The following is a 10,262-nucleotide window of genomic DNA, read 5'->3' as shown; positions in this document are numbered from 1 at the left end:
ATTATTTGTTCTACTTGGGTGAATAACCATTTAAACAAATAGGTATCTTGCCTCTTGAAGGAAACAGTAGGTTTTTTTGTAAATTACACAAAAATTGGTAGGCAAATTCTTTAAAATATAAATAAAATAGGTATGTTGTTGTAGTTATTATTCAAATTCTCCATATCAACTTGGTGAATGGTACTTTAAAATTTGAAATACTTTCCTGCTATTTATTAGTATTTCTTTCTCCTGCTTTACATAGTTTAGAAACTGAGTGCACCGAGCTATTTAAAGAATGGGGTTTAAGAGGTTTTTTTTTGTTTTGTTTTTTTTTTTTAACCTTCATATTTACTTGGAACCTTGTTTATGTCATGACTGGTTATGCTACTTTAGATCTGAATATTTCTCATTCTGGTATTGTATAATGAAAGCATAAACCCACTAAGAAATTTTTTCTGAGTTTGCTGTCATTGAACATTTTGTGTACACTTGTCACTGAACAAGGGAAGCTGGGATCTTTCTCTTATAGTCATTATACAGGCTCAGTTAGGATTGACATAGGATTGACATCCTTTTTGAATGCTCACTGTTCCTGACCTCAGCTTTGGCTATTTCAAATGTGCCTTGTACCGTGAGGTGGTTTTGTTTGTTCATTTGTTAATTCTAAACTATTTGGAACTTGTATTTCCCTTATCTGTATCTTTCAGTATTAAAAGTTGAAATTGGGTATACAGTTTATTATTTGATAACCATTAGTTCACAGACCTTTGTTTTAAACATTTTTTTAGCTTTATTCTTGTAGGGAAGAGGAAAACATTTTAAATATTAAAAATATTTCATCTACACTGTTTTCTTAGCTGAGATTAATAGTCTCTTTACAATTTTTATAGAAACAGAATGTGAGCCATCTTAGCTGTTATGCATAATGCTGAGATTATGAAATAGGCTGAAATGTGAGTCTGTTAAAAACTTCTCACATACGTTCTGTGTAGAACAAAGAAACTATGTATTTCTTTGAATTTTCCAAATTCAAATTTGGATAAGATCCACATCATGTTCTTAGTAAAAAATAAAACAGTCAAGCAAATTTTAAGTGAAAAATGCCTTGGAAGTATGACTACAAGGAAGAGTCACACTGATATTTTGACAGAGTTAAAAATGTCTTTTATGTGCTTACCTCTATTAGTTTAATCATTTGTCCTCAAATATATACTGAACACTGGCCATGGCCTACATGTGATCCAAGCATAGAGATGCTAAAAGAAGATACAAAATTGACTTTTCAGATAGAAGGAGTTTTGGTAAAGGTATATAGGAGGATTTGGAAGGAAGAAAGGGAAGGGATGGGAAGGGTGTGATTATATTGCAGTTTCAAAACAAAATGTGGAATTACTTTCTGAATTATTTTTTAATAATTAATTAAAAAACAATTATATCATCTCTCCCCTTTATCTCCTCCATTCTGCCCCTCCATGTCAGGACAACATATTCTCTAGTCTTTGTTCTACATACATATGTAAGAATTAATAAACCTGCTCCTAGAGGCAGTATAGGTGTGGTTACTATGTCCCATGTGTATCAGTAGATGGCAGAGAGGAGAGAGGCTATGTCTATGCTCAATGTTGTGAACTGTGAACCTCTAAATGATTAGTAGCCTAACATTCCCTCAATAAAGTAAGCTTAAGCAGACCTCCAGTCCAGTGCCAGGCAGGCACAGATAGGCTGCCAAGATTAGAAGACTAGAAGAAACCCACCTGGAACCACAGGCCATAGGTAAGAGTGAGTCTCAGACAGATGACTCTTGAAAAGTACCACTGATGTGGGCCAGATGAGACAACAACCCGACAGGCAACATGGGGCCGGAACAGGGAGCTAGAATAAGATGACCACCAGTTCTGTGACATATAGGCCTTGGGAGGGCAGACCATGCCCAAGATGACCCCTGCCTGGTGGCATGATACATTAGTGTAGCATAGCAGTCCCAAGACCAGTTGTGACATGATCCCAGAACAAGTAAATGGTGAAGAAATGGAAGAGCAAAAGAAAAAGAAGAATGTGGAATCAAGAGAAGCAAAACTGGAAACTTGCAGGTAGTGAGGAATGACCTGACTTGAGTAGCTGCTGATGCTTCTTTGGACCATAATGAGGCCCTAGACTCTGCTGACACTGGGAGTGTGAGGTATGTCTGAGTCCATAGCCCTTTAGTAGCAGGGTTCTGTTACCACCAAAGGCCAGGGGGATATCTCTGTTCTGTTCTGCTACTTGGGAATATATTGATGTTTGAGGATTGTGAAGAACTGGTTCCACTCTTACCTGGGCATCATTGGAGAGCTGCCCCTGGGGGCATTGACAGCAAGAGAGCTGACTAGACCCTAGCTCACTGGAATCCTCAAGGAAATTTGGCACTGCATATTGCAAGAATTGGGAGTGAGCCATCCTTGAGAATACAAACATGGGATTACTGACGCTACCACTTGTCTCCTATACCCTGACATGGATAAGGGAGAGATAGACTCCTTTCCCCTTGTTCCTCACCACTTGAGGCAGGTAGGAAACTTGGCCTTGGGATCATGAGAGCAGAATAATTGGGCCTGCCTCTCACTGCCTCTTGGGAGAACAGGCCCCGGACTTCACCTGGTATGTGGAGGCATGAGTGAGCTGGCCCTAAGATGAATGAGAGAGCTAGCCCTACCAGTTGTTGGACTTGTGGCAACATGGGCAAGAGATAAATGTTCTTTCAAACCTTTACTCCTTGCTACCTACAACAGGTAGGAGAGATGGTCCTGAGGTCATGAAAGCAAGAGAGCTGGTCCTGCCCTTCACCTCTTGCAGCACTTGGTAGCGTGGGCCCTATACCTAGCCTGGGCACTACAGTACAGCTGGCTCTGGATATGTGAGTTGCTGGTGAGATGGCCCTGCCTCTTGTTGGCTAGATGGGGGCAAGAATGAGGAAGAGATGCCCTTCTCCCTGTACTCATTCCTTGTCATCAGGTGGGAGAGTTGGTCCCAGGGTCTTGAGAGTGGGAGAACTGGCCATGTCTCTCACCAGATGCAACACTCAGGAAAGGCACCCTATACCTCACCTGGGAGCAGGACATAGCCGGGTTGCACGGGTTGTTGCTGAGCCATCCCTGGGGGCTTGAGAGTGGAAGAGCCAAAAGACTGACCAGCTCAGATACTTATTGCACCCAGATCCAGGGCTTTGAATGGCTCCATCCCAACATCTGCCCTATCAATGAACTGCTGTGCCCAGGACCAGTGCCACAGATAGACAAGTCTCACAGTAGAGGAGATAAGGAGTCAGAGAAGGAGGACTAAGTCAGGCAGAGTGGTCTGTGGGAAATATTTCAGCCTGACTGACAGTCAGAGTGCTTCTTTATTTTTATAGAGCTCAGTAGGCAGTGATAGATTCATGTTGTTCTAAAACATAGATCATATTTTTTGTTTGTTTGTTTAGTTTTGTTTTCCTTTGGTTTCTTTTTTTTTTTTTTTTTTGGTCTTGGGTCTTTTGAGACAGGGTTTCACTGTGTAACCCTTGCTGTCCTGGAACTCACTCTGTAGACCAGAAATCTGCCTGCCTCTGCCTCCCAGAGTGCTGGGATTACAGGCGTGCACTACCACGGCCCAGCTGGACCTGTGTTTTAACTTCTTGCTTATAAGTTTAGTAATCACTGATAAACCATGACAGGACAGAGTTCTCTTTTACAATCACTTTCCCTTATCAACACCGTAACTCAATATTTAACAATCTTCTAGTTATAAAAGCATTAGACAGAAAGAAAATCTCCGAGCAATCTTGGACAGATAGTCATCTCCTGAGCAGTATATTATTAATTCTTAATGGCTAGAGGGTCAACTGTCATTAGGCCCAAGAAAAATCTTCAGGACAAAGCTGTTGCAGTTATTATTCACTCTCTGCTATAACACAATGTTTATATTTTATATTTTTTAGAATTTATTTATAAGTCTCATTTTAGTATCCTTTTGAATATGGTATCACAATGGTCCTGAACATACCAACTTTTCCTAGAACGGAAGTGTAACTACTTCATGCTTTTATCATTCATCCACATCATTCTTTGTCCATTAATATACCCCCTGCTGGGTAGAGATAAGTCTGGCCCATCTAAATACATTGCTGTATCTTTTCCTAGAGGGGTATACCATATTCAGCCTCCAATATTATATACCACATAATTGTCTCAGTGCATGATAAAAAGTTTATAATCTGATCTGTTGCCAACTTCTCTAGCATATCATGTTCACCTTTTTAATTTTACTTTGTTCTGATTTTCTTGTTCCTGAGTAAGTACAAGGATAGATATTCTAATGGAGTCAGAGCCTGGTAAGGATATTTCTGGCATCTTTATTTTAAGTCACAACCTTCATCACATAAGGAAGACCTTCAATTAGTCCAGATAAGGATATTTCCTTAAAAATGGAAGGGGAAATATTCTCAGGAATTTTAAAGGAAAGCTTAGAAGTATTCCTGATAGAGGGGATGATTGATTTAAAGGAAATTTTATATCAATATAATATACTAAGTTTTACAAACATTAAAAGACTTCCCCCAAGCATGAAATAATGGAGATCAAGACCAAAAGCAGAAAACCTTAAATTATTTCATCACTCTTCTGAGCTCTGAACTTTACTAAATCTTTGTCAAACAGCTTGGCCTGCCTTATAACTTTAATGGTTTCCATTAGACATGACTCTGTCACTGAGTCCACTTAAGGGCTGGACCTACAGACAACAAACCATAGGGTCATCATGACACAGGGCAACAACAGGATATCCAAGAGGAGACCCAGGAATATTCCAACATTGATAGAGTAGCAGAAGCCAGAGGCCTCATCAGAGAAAAAGAAGTCATTGTAACGAACATTTGAAAGTAAAGAAGTGAGTACAAAGGTTATACTGTGGGACATACTCTGGTACACTGATATTTTACAGCTTTCACAATGAGATTTTTTTCTCCCCTCTGATCTGAGGGAGGTTGAAAGGGTAGAGGGTAAGTAGAAAGGGAGGAGGAGACGAGTGGGATTAGAGTCCATGAAGTGAAATTCACAAATAATCAATAAAATGTCTTTTTTAAAAATCAACATATAAATACAACCTGATGAGTCCACTCAGCGTTGACTGTGTATATAACATATTAGCATGGACACCAATCAGAGAGCTCACACATCTGGAGGACAGATGTCCCTTTTTGCAGCAATTGTTAATTGCTTGGCACTCTTGAGTCAAGAGGGGGCCCTGATGAGATTTCTCACAAGTATAGTGGGATGCCAACTGTTGTTGGAATTACACAGCTGTTTCTGATGTGCCACTAAACAAATAAATATACAACAAAAATTCCAGGTATAGGAAGTGTCATAAAAATCAAGGAGGTAGTGAAACAAATAAAAGTGACCAACAATGGTAGGTTAATTCCAAGATGCTTGAATTTTGTTGAAGTCATTGTGAATGACATTGCTTTCCTGCTTTCTTTCTCAGTGTGTATCATTTGTACATAGGAAGGCTATTGATTATTTTGTGCATTAATTTTCTGTATTGCTAGTTTGGTGAATGCATTTATCAGCTTTAAGAGTTTTCCAGTAGAGATTTTAGGGTCTTTTATGTATAAAATATGGAGGAATTTTAATCCAGCAGAGTGGCTGCTCAGGCAAGGGATCACATTCTAGATATGATTTGACTGGAATGCAGACACACCAGAAACATTAAATCCTTTTGTTTGGAATACACATAAACCTTTAGTACACATCTTTATTCCCAAACAATGACATCTAATTGAGCAACAGACAAAGTGACAAATCAGAATGATTTGACAGAATGAGTTAGAGATTGAATACACCTATCATGAGAAAAGAAATGAAAAAGGATACTTAAAGAGTATGACACACACACACACACACACACACAGAGAGAGAGAGAGAGAGAGAGAGAGAGAGAGAGAGAGAGAGAGAGAGAGTTCAATGAAATTCAGTTCTGTTCAGTTCAGTTCAATTCAGTTCAGTTCAGTTCAGTTTGGAGCAATTAAGTTTGGTGCAGTTGGGCTCAGTTCAGTACAGAGTTGAGCAGTTCAGTATGTAGAGTTTAGAGGTAGTCTTTCCAAGCACAACAATTCAGTCTGAAGCCAAGAGAAGTCAATTTAAATTTGTCAGCTTGGAGTGGAGTTTGAGCTAAAACAGCAGAGTTTAACCAGCCAGCCAGCGTTCAGAAAGAGCTAGAAAGGGTGAGTTTATCCAGCTGTAAGTCTTGGAGGCTTAAACTTTCCTTTTTTTTTTCTTTTTTTTTTTTTTGAGACAGGGTTTTTCTGTATAGTTCTGTCTGTCCTGGAACTCACTCTGTAGACCAGGCTGGCCTTGAACTCAGAAATCCACCTGCCTCTGCCTCCCAAGTGCTGGGATTAAAGGCACTGCCAGGCAAGGCTTAAACTTTCTAGGCCTAACTATATAAACAAAGGCTGGAAGCTAAAGCTTCCCAGCTCAAGATTTCCAGATTAGATTGCATGGAGATTAGAGGTTTTGGGCCGAGTCCTAAGGAGGGATGGATGAATGGATAGATAGATAGATAGATAGATAGATAGATAGATAGATAGATAGAGAGGTAGTGTCTTAGGACGTTACTGCTGTGAACAGATACAATGACCAAGTCAAGCCTTATACAGGATAACATTTAATTGGGCTGGCTTACATGATCAGAGGATCAGTACATCATCATCAAGGTGGGAGCAGGGAAGCATGATGTAGACAGAGATGACAGTTCTACATCTTCATCTGAAGACTGCTTGTAGAAGACTGATGTCTTCTAGGAAGCTAGGACTAGGGAATTAAAGTTGAAACCCTTAGTGATATACCTACACCAACAAGGCTACACATACTCTAAAAGGGTCACACCTGTTAATAGTGCCACTCTTTGGGCCAAGCATAGACAAACCATAACAGATAGATACAGATAGATAGATAGATAGATAGATAGATAGATAGATAGATAGATAGGAATGGTCTGGGCTCAGCCTAAGCTGCATATTCACTCAGCTTGGGAATAGCTCTCATCTCATTCTATCAATAGAGGAAATAAAAGTAACATTGACATTTACAATAAAATAATACCATCTGCAATGAAGAATACTTTGACTTCTTCCTTCACTATTTTTATCCCCTTCATATCATTCACTTGTCTTGCTCTAGCCAAGACTAACAAGTACTATGCTGAACAGGAGGAGGAAAGTGCACATCCTTGTCTTGTTTCTGAATTTAGTGGAAATATTTTGAGTTTTAGCAAGATATTGGCTGTGGCTCCCTGCAAATTGCCTTTATTATGTTGAGATATGTCCTCTATATTCAGGGCTTTTATCCTGAAAGGATATTAGGTGTTGTCAAAAATGTTTTTTGGAACTAATGAGATTATCCTTTGAAAGGCTTCTTCTGTAGTGTATAAAAATTAACATAATGACTCACAACTGGCCAAGGTACAGAGAATAAGTGACACAAGAGTGCTTAGGAGTAATGGATACATCCATATTATACCTTCTTCCTCTTCTGAAGATTCTGCAAGCATGTGGAAGAAGAGATGAAAAGACTAAGAGCCAAAGGCTGTGGGTAGCTAGAATGAGAAAGTAGTTCCTAATACAATAGGCCTGCTGTACATATGAAATCACAGTATCTTATAGCAGTAGGTACAAGATGTTTGAAATCTTAAGATAAAAAAAAAAATCCCAGCCCTGAGGACTTAATTGTTTGTGAAGTAGCACTCATAGGGGCATTATTGTCATTGATAGCTATCAGGAGCAGTAGTATCAGTTTTCATTAGTGATGTGACTCCTGGTGGTTCTAATATGCTACACTGAATGTCCACACACCTAATAGGCTGCATTAATGGGAATCAGTGGATTTATAAAAATGAGAAATGTTGGGTGGGTGTAAGATGGTGTAGGATTGTTGACGAGGTGTGAGGAAAATTCAAATATTCAAAATATATTATTAAATTTTCAAATAATTATTAATTAATTAATTAAGACATTTTTAAAGTGACTATTCTGTGATTTATTTAAAGAAGGCACTCCAATGGGACAATCCAAGGGAGTAGATACTAGAGAAAAGGCCTTACTCATTTTTTGCAAGAAGAATGGATTTGGAAGCCAGTCAAAGTCTCTACATATGTTGCAAGAACAATAAAAGGACAGTGTAACATCCCATAAGCAAATTCATAGGGATTATCTGTCATGGTTAGGTGTATGCTACAAAATAGACCTTATGTTACTAGTGTGAATAAAGCTGTTGATGGTCTTGAAGAGTAAATTGGTATGTCATGCTTTATTCTGAAGATATGAAAAGTAACAACATAATCACACACTGCATTGGTGATTGGGATATCAACCACAGGCATGAATAGAACTTAAGACATTTACACATGCTCAAGATGATGTGTAGAGATGTATAGCATATTACATTTAAATGACAAATCGGGTTAGACTTTCTAATGACTTCTCAGCAGACCTCCAGAGGTATCAATAGAGCCTAGTCAGCTCTTTGTTGTGGAGGTATTATGTACATTGAGGGTTTTGTTTCTTCTTCTGTGAATTGCTACCCTCTATTCATATCAAATGTCAGTGGTATTTCTTTGCTTCTATGATTTGTCACTAGTCTCCAAGGAGGCAAAATCATCTTTGACAATGTCCTATTGGGTTAAGAAAGGTGTGGTCACACAGCCATGAGATTTAACATGTATTTATTTCTTTCTCAATGTATACATCTGTAGGCTCTTAGCTGTGAGGTCCAAGTTTTGTTCTGTAGGAAAGTCATCTGGCATTCAGATAAAGTTAGCTGGTAAAGGCACACCAGTTTTTTTTTAATGCTTTTGCTTTGAGAGACTCCTGCCAGTGTTGTTCATGGTTAAGTAGAACTCAAAACTGTTAAATGTGAAGAGGCTGAGGAAGTAGGGATCACATGTGTGTTGTGACCATCAGTGTTTTTGTTCCTCTTATAGCACAATACATTGTAGGCTTAAAGCAATTTTGAAATTCTGCTAGGTAGCTTCTGTTACAACACCTGCTCTTAGTTATCCAGTATCAAATGATATGCCCCCAAAACATACATACTAGAAACATTTAACAAATTAGGCAGGTAATATTTAATGAAAGGAGAGACAAAAAATTGAAAGAGCACAAGGAAGATTATATGGAAGGAATTTGAGGGGATTAATACTGTGATTTTGTTATGAGATCAAGAAATAAAAGACATAACTTTAAACCAACCAACCAACCAACCAACCAATCAACCAACCAACCAACCAACAAACAAACCAAACAACCAAACAACCAGAAAAACAAAGCCAAAAATAAAAAAACCAACAAAAAAATTCTCATCCCTAGGAGGAATCCTGTAATGAAGACCCAAAATAGCACACTATCTTGGATTTCTTCTGTCTGATGCTCCCAGCTCTCACATAGTAATCATTTAATCATTGAGAACCCTCTCACTCTTTCTCCTTCCATGCCTCCTTTCCTTCTTCCCCCCCATATACCCTCTTTCCATTCTGTCTTCTGTACATTAGAAGTGTCAAGGATTGATACACAATGGAGCCTCCCCATTCAGAAGGAGAGGTGGCCCTGGATGGGGAAGGGGACTGATCCTGGGATGTAATGTGAATAAATAAATTAAATAATAAAAAGTAGAAGTGTCACATAGATCTCAAGTTTCATACATTCAACATGTATTCATTTCTTAGTCAGTTCATGCTGTGTTTTTGTGGGTTTTGTTTTTCAGTGTGTCTGTGTGCCTGTGTTTCTGTGGCTTGTTCTTTGATGTTTTAAAAAGTTCTCTGGGCCTTCCAGTTTCTGTTTGCTGCTAGAGAAGATCCTCTGCCACAGAGCTCCATACCCAGGTGGCACACTAAGATAGTTAGCCTCTCAGGAGGACAGGCCTGTGAGTACACACAGGAAGAACCCTGCTGCTCAGAGGAATCTACCCTGAACACGCAGGACACAGGAACCAAGGGGCAGTCTGTGACTGGAGGTTTCTGGTTCCTGTCTGAGCCCAAAGCTGATCCTGGACCCAAGATCTATATACACAAATACCACCAGGAGAGAGATGGTCTCCCAGGAGTGCCTACATACCCACAAGCATAGAACTGACCTGTACCACAGCTCTCCATACCTGAATTACTCCCAGAGAAAAATGGTCTCCCAGAAGTATTGACACACAAGCTTGCAGGAAAAGTAAGACACAGTCAAAGACAGCAAGATCATCTAACACAAGAGATAACCAGATGGTGAA

The 10,262-nt window shown here is 39.1% G+C and overlaps 1 non-coding gene across 1 annotated transcript; it reads left to right on the top strand.

The window, feature by feature from the left end:
* The first annotated feature begins 1,513 nt into the window (after positions 1–1,513).
* LOC127688234 (small nucleolar RNA SNORA17) lies at positions 1,514–1,645 on the top strand. Its single transcript, XR_007978640.1, has one exon. It is a non-coding gene; the product is annotated as a small nucleolar RNA SNORA17 (small nucleolar RNA).
* The last annotated feature ends 8,617 nt before the right edge of the window (positions 1,646–10,262 follow it).

The sequence above is a fragment of the Apodemus sylvaticus genome, chromosome 6 (genome assembly GCF_947179515.1).
Source record: "Apodemus sylvaticus chromosome 6, mApoSyl1.1, whole genome shotgun sequence".
In the NCBI taxonomy this organism is placed as follows: domain Eukaryota; kingdom Metazoa; phylum Chordata; class Mammalia; order Rodentia; family Muridae; genus Apodemus; species Apodemus sylvaticus.
The sequence above is the reverse complement of the archived record's forward strand: the minus strand, read 5'-3'. Positions and strand labels throughout refer to the sequence as shown.